The sequence below is a fragment of the Prionailurus bengalensis genome, chromosome B1 (assembly GCF_016509475.1).
Source record: "Prionailurus bengalensis isolate Pbe53 chromosome B1, Fcat_Pben_1.1_paternal_pri, whole genome shotgun sequence".
Classification (NCBI taxonomy): domain Eukaryota; kingdom Metazoa; phylum Chordata; class Mammalia; order Carnivora; family Felidae; genus Prionailurus; species Prionailurus bengalensis.
The window spans coordinates 63,239,986-63,252,731 of NC_057344.1; the positions used below are offsets into that span (position 1 = coordinate 63,239,986).

The 12,746-nt window shown below is 40.6% G+C and overlaps 1 pseudogene; it reads left to right on the plus strand.

Moving 5' to 3' along the window:
- The first annotated feature begins 1,691 nt into the window (after window positions 1-1,691).
- LOC122468828 lies at window positions 1,692-2,138 on the plus strand (annotated as a pseudogene).
- The last annotated feature ends 10,608 nt before the right edge of the window (window positions 2,139-12,746 follow it).

Below are 12,746 nucleotides of genomic sequence, written 5' to 3' on the forward strand. Positions count from 1 at the left end.
CAATATGGTAATTAAGACACATGGTAAGTGGTGGCAATTGCTGCTTCCCTCCTTGCTCCTCAAGCTGTCACTAAAAGTCCTCTTTTCAGGCTGGCCTCTTTACCTATTTAACATCCAGATTCCTCTGAAACTGTCTGTTTTCTGGGGAAAAAAAGTTCCAGGCTCACCTTGATTTTTTTTCCTGCCCCAAGACACTGGATCAGCTATTTTGAAAAGCTCTGCTTCTTTTTAATGGAAAACAATACTGGAGGATAAAAAAGACAAAATCGGGCACTGAAATGTATTTTAGATTGCTTCACAGGACTGCGGGAAGGAGGCAGATGACATCAGAGAAGACAGTCCCTAACATACTGTAACAGCAATAATCCCTTAACAACAACAATGAATTCATGTTGATGTTTCCGATTTACCTCCAGTTAAATTGAGTCCCTCTTGTATTGTTCTGCTAGGACAGCTGATTTTTCCACTTTAGTTAATGGAGCTCTGGTTTACATTAACATGCCACAGTACAGGTTGTCATACTATGCATCTTAATTATTGTGTTGCCCCTAAAATGTCAAGTTCTTAGAATTCTTTGAATTTCATCTTTGGATGCTCAACCCCGGTGTCTGGAATTGCCTCCAACGTATGCAAGTCCACGGAGCTCTCTCTACCCCCTTCTCAATATCACCAGAAACACCGAGCAAGTATCTTTAAAACTGAAAGAAACCCACGCTTCCTCAGGAACACATCCACAGATCCAACTCAGCCTCATAGGCTAAATCGGTGGACACTTAGTCAAAGATAATAATATCCAATGGGCAAATTATTGGTTCTCCAAATTAGTTTGTTTTTCAACAATGCTTCTCTAGCCTTCTTCTTTTGACCTGATTTTTCCATTATGTTTTTTTTCCTCTTGCACTGTCATGTCCTTGTTTGTTTGAGTATTCCTTCATTTCTTTTCTTTTAAATATTTATTTATTTTGAGAGAGAGTGAGAGAGCACAATCAGGAGAAAGGGCAGAGACAGGAGAGAGAGAGTACCCCAAGCAGGCTCAGAGCTCTCAGCAAGAAGCCCAAAATGGGGCTTGATCTCAGGAACTATGAGATCATGACCTGAGCCAAAATCAAGAGTCGGAGGCTCAACTGACTGAGCCGCCCAGATGCCCCACATATTCCTTTATTTCTAAGGCTGTCTTAGGGCTGAATTCCAATTTCAAAAGTCCTTGGATGCAGATCTATTGTCTCAGTGTTGTTCAACCCCAGTGATCCAAACCAGGCAAAAGATAATCTGGAAACAAAACTAAATTATAGCTAGAATCATTAGAAAATTAAGTTACGTAGAATAGAGAATTCTCTTCCTGGAAAGTTTACTCTGAACAACTTCTGCTGTATTTCTTGTTGATTCTGCTATATTCCCATAAGAACCATTTCATAAAAGACAAAAGCCCAATTGAACTATATCATATTTCCATATTCAAATAACTTTTAGATATTCCCCTAATGGCATTATGTAATTCCCAGACACTTGGCCCATCTACAGACTCCTGTAGTTCAAGAATTTTTTTCACCCATTAAATTATAACGATAAGAAGTTTTAGTGCAGCATATCCAGGTTCTCAATGGATTAAAACACCCCATGCCTATACACCACTCCTGTACTTTACAATAATTGTCTAGTCACCACGGAAATAAATACTTCAATTTCCACTCCTCCGGTTTGCGCTCCCCCTCTGGCGTCAGCTGCGCTCCCGGGGAGGGGACCACGGAGTGGCAGACAGGACTGAGGCTGATGTAAATCAGAAGGCCCCTGACGCCCACCTCACCAAGGAACTACTGGACCTTGTTCAGCAGTCATGTAACTACAGGCAGCATCCGAAAGGAGCTAAGGGAGCCGCCAAAACCCTCATCAGAGGCGTCTCTGAGTTCATCGTGATGGTTGCAGACGCTGAGCCGCTGGAGATCATCCTGCACCTTCCCCCCTGTTTGGATAAGAATGTGCCCTACCCCTGAGTGTTTGTGCACCCCAAGCAGGCCCTGGGGCGGGCCTGCAGGGTCTCCAGGCCTGTCATCGCCTGGTCTGTCGCCAGCAAAGAAGGCTCACAGCTGAAGCAGCAGATCCAGTCCATTCAGCAGTCCATTCAAAGACTCTCAGCCTAAACGGAGGACCCCTGCCCCACTCCTCGCTGAATCCCCCCGCGCCCTCCCCACCCCGGGGCTGTATATCATGTTGTCTGTGTTAGCATGTAGTACCTCAAGCCACCTTCTCTTATGATATTACGGTACTAAATCTGGTTTTTGCATTTTTGTATTATTTTTATTTTACAGGTTGTCATCCATATATTAATCCCCCACCCCAGCCCAATCTCCCATTCTACTCTTTCTGCCTTCTTATCGTCCCTTTTGAAAAACGAACTAATGCCAAGAACAGGCCAACACAGTGGTGACACCATTCAAAGGCACGGAAGAGCCAGGATAGAGATCCGGTTTCAGCTTTCAGCCACTAGCTTCCTATGGTGTGTAGAACATGATGGCTATAAACACCGTTCACTTTGTAGCCCTTGTGCCTGGTGTACAAAATCATTCCATACAGTGTTTGCTCTCTATGAAGATTATGTGTCATCTGGGGAGACTGCATGTATCCTGTGAGGCTGTTAGGTGTATGTTCAAGTGTTATTTGCTAATCTGCTTCTGCTGTTTGCTTTGGTAATATGGTGTTATTCCCCCTCTCCCCCAACTCCTAAACATGCCCCTGAGGGCAGCAGCATGCCAAAGATGTGAGGCAGAATTCCAGAGGCTGTCTGGGGGAGTTAGACATGGGGCAGTTGACCTACGTCATGAAGGAGTCCAGAGTAGCAAGAAAAAAGGGTCAACTGATGGTGGAATGAAGAAGTCTGGGCAAGTCATGGAGACCTGACTGGATGCTACAGCAGAGATGTTAGAGTCAGGGAAACATCCTTTGTGGTGAATGGAGATGTCTTCAGTGGACACTTGGTACAGCCCTGGGAGCCCTTACCCCTGTTTCCTACAACAATGTGGGTCAGATAGATGTATGTATTCTTTATTTTTTTAATTTTAATTTCTTTTTTTAATTTACATCCAAGTTAGTTAGCATATAGTGCAACAATGATTTCAGGAGTAGATTCCTTAATGCCCCTTACTCATTCAGCCCATCCCCCCTCCCACAACCCCTCCAGTAACCCTCTGTTTGTTCTCCATATTTAAGAGTCTCTTATGGTTTTGTCTCCCTCCCTGTTTTTATATTATTTTTGCTTCCCTTCCCTTGTGTTCATCTGTTTTGTATCTCAACATCCTCATATGAGTGAAGTCGTATGATATTTGTCTTTCTCTGACTAAGTTCACTTAGCATAATACCCTCTAGTTCCATCCATGTAGTTGCAAATGGCCAGATTTCATTCTTTTTGATTGCCGAGGAATACTCCATTGTATATATATACCATGTCTTCTTTATCCATTCATCCATCAGTGGACATCTGGGCTCTTTCCATACTTTGCCTATTGTTGATAGTGCTGCTATAAACATGGGGGTGCGTGTGTCCCTTCGAAACAGCACACCTGTATCCCTTGGATAAATGCCTAGTACTGCAATTGCTAGGTCATTGGGTAGTTCTATTTTTAATTTTTTGAGGAACCTCCATACTGTTTTCCAGAGTGGCTGCATCAGCTTGCATTCCCACCAACAATGCAAAAGAGATCCTCTTTCTCTGCATCCTCGCCAACATCTGTTGTTGCCTGAGTTGTTAATGTGAGCCATTCTGACAGGAGTGAGGTGGCATCTCATTGTGGTTTTGATTTGTATTTCCCTGATGATGAGAGATGTTGAGCATTTTTTCATGTGTCGGTTGACCATCCGGATGTCTTCTTTGGAGAAGTGTCTATTCATGTCTTTTGCACATTTCTTCACTGGATTATTTGTTTTTTGGGTGTTGAGTTTGAGAAGTTCTTTATAGATTTTGGATACTAATCCTTTATCTGATATGTCATTTGCAAATATCTTTTCCCATCTGTCAGTTGCCTTTTAGTTTTGCTGATTGTTTCCTTCGCTGTACAGAAGCTTTTAATTTGGATGATGTCCCAATGGTTCATTTTTGCTTTTGTTTCCCTGGCCTCCAGAGACATATTGAGTAAGAAGTTGCTGCGGCCAAGGTCAAAGAGGTTTTTGCCTGCTTTCTCCCCTAGGATTTTGATGGCTTCCTGTCTAACATTGAGGTCTTTCATCCATTTTGAGTTTATTTTTGTGTATGGAGTGAGAAAGATTAGTTGGCCACATATTTGTGGGCCCATTTCTGGGTTCTGTATTCTGTTCCATTGATCTGAGTGTCTGTTCTTGTGCCAGTACCATACTGTCTTGATGATTATAGCTTTGTAATACAGCTTGAAGTCCAGCAGATGTATGTATTCTTTATCACATCAGAAGGACAGTGCTAGTGGGCCAGTCTTGTGAGCATCTAATAAAGAAAGATAAGAACATTCGTAAAAAATATATGAATATATATGAAAGAAAAACATAAAGGAATATGAATATTCTTATTCCAATTTTTAAAAAAGGAAATACATACTTCAAATAATCCACTGATATTAAAGATTTTTTAAAAATATAAAAAAGAAAGGAAGAGATGGTTTCCCTTTCAATTGGAAGCATAGATAGAGAAATCTCATAACTAAGGAACATTAACTTCTTTTGTTAATGGTTTTATTGTACCATACATGTCAATTATTTTTTTGATGATAGAAGGAGTTTTACTCCTTTGTAACCAGATGGAAGAAAAATAAATGTGAGTCCAAATAGGCAGGTTTGTAGTTTTTCTGTCACAAAGATGAAGAGCCTGAAGTCTGATGATTTCTGTTTTCTCAATGAATTTTGTTTCACAATGAAATATTAGGGAAGAGCATCATCTCAAGAATGAGTATATCAGGAGTGCAGAAAGTTTAAACCTAGAATAGGAGATGTAACATCATTATCTTGAGGAGCAGGAAAACCGGCCAATTGGGAACACCAAGGGATTGATAGGCAGAACCAAGTATCCATGAGGTCTGTGACCATGAATTTAAAGTAGAAGTGTTTACCTGGATTGTGTGATTCAAAAACATCCAAGGTGGCAAAAGAAAACTTTGAATCAGAATTTTCTGACACACCCCATCCTGACCCCAGCCAAATGCCAAGGGTGGGGAGAGGGGAAAATGAGGTGAGATTATCTATCTACAAGTGAGCTATTAAAATGTTAGACCATAGAATCTAAACCACCAAAGAGAGAGGGAGGTTGAGAGAGTCCTGACACTGCATTATGGTCAAGAGACTAGATGCTAATAAGAGGTTGAGGAGTAGAGGTTACTAGAGCAACTGAGCTGAAAGAATAGGGAGTGATAGTTGAAGAATGAGTGTTTGAAAACAAAGTTTCAGCAGTGGACATATTTTTTGAGGTTGGTATCTTGGTTGTGACTGTGGGAAGCGGTTGCCAGGAATCGAGTAGAGGAAAAAGTCATTAGAGACATCTTAGGTCCTTTTCAGTCTTACATTTTCAATTGACTATTAATGGTACATAACAAAAATGTTGATTTTTAAAATTTGTATCTTGTCTCTGATGACCTTACTAAACAATCTAATTGGTTCTAATTATTTTAAAGTTGATTTGTCTTGAATTCTCTGCGGAGATAATCATCTTACTGACAAATAACAACAGATTTGTCTCTTCCTTTCTAGTAATTCTACCCAACCTTTTCTTCTTGCCTTATTGAATTGCCTAGAGAACCCTCTTGGACTGTTGGTGGGAATGCAAACTGGTGCAGCCACTCTGGAAAACAGTGTGGAGGTTCCTCAAAAAATTAAAAATAGACCTACCCTATGACCCAGCAGTAGCACTGCTAGGAATTTACCCAAGGGATACAGGAGTACTGCTGCATAGGGGCACTTGTACCCCAATGTTTATAGCAGCACTCTCAACAATAGCCAAATTATGGAAAGAGCCTAAATGTCCATCAACTGATAAATGGATAAAGAAATTGTGGTTTATATACACAATGGAGTACTATGTGGCAATGAGAAAGAATGAAATATGGCCCTTTGTAGTAACGTGGATGGAACTGGAGAGTGTTATGCTAAATCAAATAAGCCATACAGTGAAAGACAGATACCATATGTTTTCACTCGTATGTGGATCCTGAGAAACTTAACAGAAACCCATGAGGGAGGGGAAGGGAAAAAAAAAAAGAGGTTAGAGTGGGAGAGAGCCAAAGCATAAGAGACTCTTAAAAACTGAGAACAAACTGAGGGCTGATGGGGGATGGGAGGGAGGGGAGGGTGGGTGATGGGTATTGAAGAGGGCATCTTTTGGGATGAGCACTGGGTGTAGTATGGAAACCAATTTGACAATAAATTTCATATATTAAAAAAAAATAATAAATTGCCTAGAATACCCAGTAAAATGTTGAATAGTGATTACCAGGGTCCACTTTGGTTCCTGACCTTAACAAAAATACTTCTACTATTTTTTTTAATGTTTATTTTTTGAGAGAGAGAGAGAGAGAGAGAGAGTGAGAGCGTGTGTGCGCATGAGTGGGGGAGGAGCAGAGAGAGAAGGAGACACAGAATCTGATGCAGGCTCCAGGATCTGAGCTGTCAACACAGAGCCGGAACTCACAAACTGTGAGATCATGACCTGAGCTGAAGTAGGATGCTTAACCAACTGAGCCACCCGTGTGCCCAACGAATACTTCTACTATTTTATCATGAAATATGGTGTTGGTTATGGCTTTCTGATATACTCTTTTTATCAAACTAAAAAGTCTTCTCTTATTCCCAGTGTATTAAGGTTTGTTTTACTTCTTGCTTTGAAATCAGAAATGTGCATTACATTTTACTGAATTTTTTTCATCATTTATGAAAGTAAACATAACTTTCTCCCCAATCCCTTAATACAATGACTCTCATATTAAAAATGCAGACACTATTTCAATCCAATTCAACAAATATTCTTTGACTCCTTACTATATGCTACACTGTAATTTAGACTGTTACTGTTCATTGTTGAACAAAATATGTATTTTAAAAAATCTCTTCCCTCATCTAGTTTTCATTCTTATGGATCCATCTACCTCAGCACTCCCACTTCTAGGGATTTATTCCACAAATATATGGTTAAATGTACGTAGGTTCAGGTGTATGTATTGGAACAGTTTTCTGTGTTGTAGAATATTCAATAACAGATGAGTAAAAAAGGAATAATGACCTATACACAGATAGAACACTGTGCAACTATTAAAAGAATGAGGTAGACACATGTGTAGTGACAAGAAAATTTCTTTAAGATGATTAATTTTTTTAAGTGCATCCTGGATCCATTATGCAAAAGATACGTGTGTTTATGATGTGCATGTATAGAGAGACAAGTGAAGGATACTGTGATCGTTAATTTTATGTGTCAGCTGGACGGGGCTAAGACATATCCAGATAGCTGGTAAAACATTATTTTTGGGTGTGTCTGTGAGAGCATCTCTGGAAGAGATGAGCATTTGAATCAGTAGACTGAGGAAAACAGACCACCCTCACCAGTGTGGGTGGGCATCATCCATTCTGTGAGGATGTGACTGAAACACAAAGGTAGAGGAGGGGTAAATATGGCCTCTCTGCTTGGGCTGAGACATCCGTCTTCTCCTGCACTCAGATATCGGTGGTTCTCGTTCTTGGGCTTTTGGACTCAGACTAGGACTTACGCCATTGCTCTTCACTCCCCATCTTCAGGCCTTTAGACTTGGACTAAATACCACTGGTTTGTTTGGTTCTTTAGCTTGCAGATGGCAGACTGTGGGACATCTTGGCCTCAGTAACCGTGTGAACCAGTTCCTGTAATAAATCTCTTATGTCTACATCTACGTCTACATGTATCTTCTCGGCTCTGTTTCTCTGGAGAACCATGACTAATACAGATATCCATCAAACTGTAACAGTGGTGGTTGCCTCTAGGGAGGGAATTAGGAATGGGAGTGGGGTGAGTAGAAGCCACAATATGTTACTCTATGGACTTATGTATTGCTCCAACCATTTGCAATGAGAATTTATTTGTGTATATTTGTGAAATTTTAAAAAGAGAGAGAGTGAAAAAACAGTATGAAGCTGCTGTGAAACCAGCAAAATTTTGACAGATGGTCTGTCAAAACCACCAGGAAAAAATGCAAGCACTAGGAAAATAACAGAGGGAAAAAAAAATCAGGGAAATATCCTCAGTTAATTAGCACTGAGAAAGAAAAGAAAGAGAAAGATAGAAAAATAACCCAAGTGGTTAAAATCTAAACCTAAAGCAGGAGATCTGAGAGATCTTGAAGAGCTCTTAAGTATGACCACAGCCCATTACATCTGTGATTTATGAAGACCATTTTGTCAAAATGAGAGCATCACGAGTCTCTCTTGCAGCTCTATTTCAGAAAAGCTGGAAGGCATCATTTCGTTTCAACACCCGAGAGGAAACAATCATGAGCCAAGAAAGATTTAAATATCCTCTGAGACAAGAGTTTTGCTTGCCAACTTTTAAGAAGCCAAGATTTACTTGTCATGATGAACCAAGATGCTGAGCAGAGAACAGATTCCCAAGTCAAAGTCAGGGACCGAGCACAGTGACATCTGCAAGTCAGATGTTTTTATTCAAGAGTTGTTTTTTTTTTCATTTTTAGATTAGAAAATTATTTGATATATGCTTCTCCAGTCAAAATCAGATCACATCAAAGGGAGACCACGGCAGCTTTCTGGATATTTAGCTGTCCATGTCACTGAGCTCTCCTGTTCCTTGCACATTATCCAGCAGTTTAGAAAACACTTGCTCATGCATTACCTCAGGGGGTTCTCAGAACAAATCCAGGACTGGTACTACTGATCTTAGCTTAAAGGAGTAGCTTCAACCAAGATCACCTTAGTGAATGGCATAGATCTAGGGCTGCTGACTCCAGCATTCCCCACAATGATTGCTCAGGCAGAGATAATTAATGTGTTGGATCTTTTCTTAAGCAATATTTGGGTAGCAGTACAAGACGAGGAAAGTAGATAGCTTGGGATGGAGCAGGAGAACCGAAACAGGAAATAAATAGTACAAAATGAGCTTGGGGAAGCATGTAAAAGGGGAAGTGAATGAGCAGTCTTGATTTAGCTGGAGGGTTTTTTATCTGTTGTGATTAGGCATACCAAATGCCACTGTAGAACTTTGAAAAGGGAAACGGCATGACGAAAACTGTGGTTGAGGGAAATTATTTGAAGCATCCAGCATCAAAGGAAATGGAAAAAGTGTATCGGAAACAAGGGGAGTGGGGCAGTACAGAAAAGATGATGGAAATCAGAAATATCCAGCGCTAGAAGATTCCCAAGACCCTGGAAAGACGAGCCAGTCAGACTGTGAATGAAGAATGAATCAAAAGATAGATGCCAACATTTTATACCAAGTACGCCAGGCTGATAGTAACGCTAGTGACCAGTGGAAATGTTGACAGGGTGGCTTTTTTTTTCTTTTTAGTTTTCAAAGGCTTTTTATTGAAGAGAAAAACAAACAAACCCAAAACGCAAATCAAAATATTTCCCATCTGAGGCTATTTCTTTTTTTGTCTTTTAAAAATTTTATTACGCAGATCTCTCCCATTCCCATGTGTCAGAGGAAAGATGTCCTTGCTCTTTCCAAAACCAATAGTGGAGAATGTTTAGAAAACAAAAGTCCAACTAATTTCCCTCCTTCCCTGCTCCCAAATACCCACCGAGTGTCAACCAAAATAGCAGGACCTGCCCCCTTAATGCTTACATTTAATTCACATTTTTTTTATTTTTTTAAAGTTTATTTATTTGGGGGCACCTGGCTGGCTCAGTCGGATAAGCAACCCACTTCAGCTCAGGTCATGATCTCACAGTTCCTGGGTTTGAGCCCCAAGTGGGGTTCTGTGCTGACAGTTCAGAGCCTGGAGCCTGCCTCAGATTCTGTGTCTCCCTCTTTCTCTGATCCTCCCCTGCTTGCACTCTGTCTGTCTCTCTCAAAAATAAATAAACAATAAAAATTTTTTAAGTTTATTTATTTTGAGATAGAGAGAGAGAGCATGCACACACACACACACACACACACACGCATAAATGGGAGAGGGGCAGAGAGAGAGGGAGAGAAAGAATCCCATACAGGCTCTGCGTGCTATTGGCACAGAACCGATGCAGGGCTTGAACACACGAACCATGAGATCATGACCTGAGCAAAAATCAAGTGTCTGACACATAACCAACTGAGCCACCCAGCACCCCTAATTTAAAATTTTTAGCACAACACTGGAGATTGACTCTAAATCAGCAACAAAAATTGTAGATTGACAACATTCTCCGAAACACAAAAGAACACAACCAAACCCTTTAGACACAGTAACTTTAGGAGTTTTATCTATGCAGAAGTTATTTTTTTTAATCACCCAGTGATTTTATATTATGTGTATATAAATTTTCTTCCTTTCCTTTGTGGTTTTTCACCCTGGTGCTCGGAAAGATGGAGGCGGGGTGTCCAGCCCTGTGGTCTGAGGAGGGCAGGCTCTCCTGGCAAGACCACATCTCAGAGCAGGTTGCAAGATATGCAATGGGAATTCCAGGATCCTCTGTCCCCAGAGATTTCTTTCCTCGGCAGGGACAAATCCTCACCTCTAAAAATGTCCCCCCACCCCCGATATGTAAAGCTTCAAGTGTCAATAATCAAGTGAAACTTCTTATAAGGGGTTGGTGGTATAAGTCTGGAGAAAAGTAAGAAATGACTGCTAGACCTTTATATATGAAAGCCGTTTATTTAGTTAGGTGATCATGACAATCAGGAGCATTGAGAACTGCCCATGTATAAGAAACACTGGAGAGGTCTACCCAGTAGCAGGCAGATGGAGAACTCTAGCCAAGAAGGAGAGATCAAGGAAATAGTGAAGGTTTCAGCAAACGGCATCCACCAAAGTGGGAAGAAGGAACAAGAATCACTAATCTACCCAACAAGATCTGCAAGTCTGCAAATACAGCCTCATGGAACATGTCTGCTAAGCTATGGTTTCACAGCAGACATCCTCTTTGCTTTTGCTAACCTCTTATTAAATGGAAGCAATCCTAGACTTAACAGCACTCATTATTGCTACGACGAGATTATTGGAGAATGGCAGGGTGTTGAAATTACTTTATTCTAAAGGTATATAAAATAAAAGGGAGGAAAGTGACGCCCAAGTTTTAGAGATAGCCCATAACGAAAGAACAGGGGAAATGTTAGTGAAGGAGAAAGAGAGGAAGATAATGGTAGAAGGAAAGGAGAAAATAATAGTATCTCAAATCTTAGGCTAAGGTAAAGCAGAAAAATAGAAGTGCTGTTAAATGTAACAAAAAAATCAAAAAGTATGAGAACACACCAAATAAAGGTTTCAATTATTTGATAATCAGGAAACCATTGGAGATGAAAAGAAAGGTAATTTTGGTGAAGATGCGGGGATGAAAATGTGAGAATGGAGAGCAAATTGCTGGGAAGGAATGGTGGTTAGGAAGGCCATAGGGAAAGAACAACTCTGAAAGACAGGAAAATAATGCACTGACAATTGTTAGGGAAAGAAAATTGAATTTAATTGAAGAGGCATTTAAGGAACATGTATTGTATGCATAGCATCCTGTTAGGTGCAAAAAAAATGTTTTAAGAAGAAATAGTCAAAGGAAAGTAAATGGTAGGAAAGATAGATGAGAAAGGTGGTTCCCAAAAGGCTAACGCAGGGAACCCAGAAAGAATAATAATCTGTCAGCTGGCTGCTCAGGTATGGTAGAGGCGGCGTGGAGGACGAGTTGGGGTAAATGAAAAGCAGGAGCAGAGAAAAACTCAGCATAAAAGTTTGGCCTCAAAAGGGAACTGGTAATTACTAAGTACAAGATTGGCATCTCCAGTCAAATTGTAGATAAACGTAAGGCTGGAGTGGGGGTCAGGGAGGTGAGGGTGGAGGGTCTGTAAGAAGCTTAAGCTGAGGTCAATCGTGGGGACAGACCAGATCACTGATAGCACCCTGTTGTTTGTTTCTTTCTTTCTTTTTTTATTTACATCCAAGTTAGTTAGCATATGGTGCAACAATGATTTCAGGGGTAGATTCCTTAATGCCCCTTACGCATTCAGCCCATCCCCCCCTCCCACAATGGCATGTTGTTTCTGAAGTCAAAACAGCTGGATTTCAAATCTGGTCCTGTCACCCTCTATTTGTATGACCTTGGGGAAATTATTTAACTCTTTGGAGCTCTAGTTTTTCCCCTGGAGAAATAGCTATCTCATAGTGTTACTGTGAAAAGTGTATGATGGGAATGCAAGCTGGTGCAGCCACTCTAGAAAACAGTATGGAGGTTCCTCAAAACACTAAAAATAGAACTACCCTATGACCCAGCAATTTCACTCCTAGGCATTTATCCACGGGATACAGGTGTGCTGTTTCGAAGGGACACATGCACCCCCCATGTTTATAGCAGCACTATCAACAATACGCAGAGTATGGAAAGAGCCCAAATGTCCATTGATGGATGAATGGATAAAGAAGATGTGGTATATACATATACAATGGAGTATTACTTGGCAATCAAAAAGAATGAAATCTGGCCATTTGCAACTACGTGGATGGAACTGGAGGGTATTATGCTAAGTGAAATTAGTCAGTCAGAGAAAAACAAAAATCATATGACTTCACTCATATGAGGACTTTAAGAGACCAAACAGACGAACATAAGGGAAGGGAAACAAAAATAATATAAAA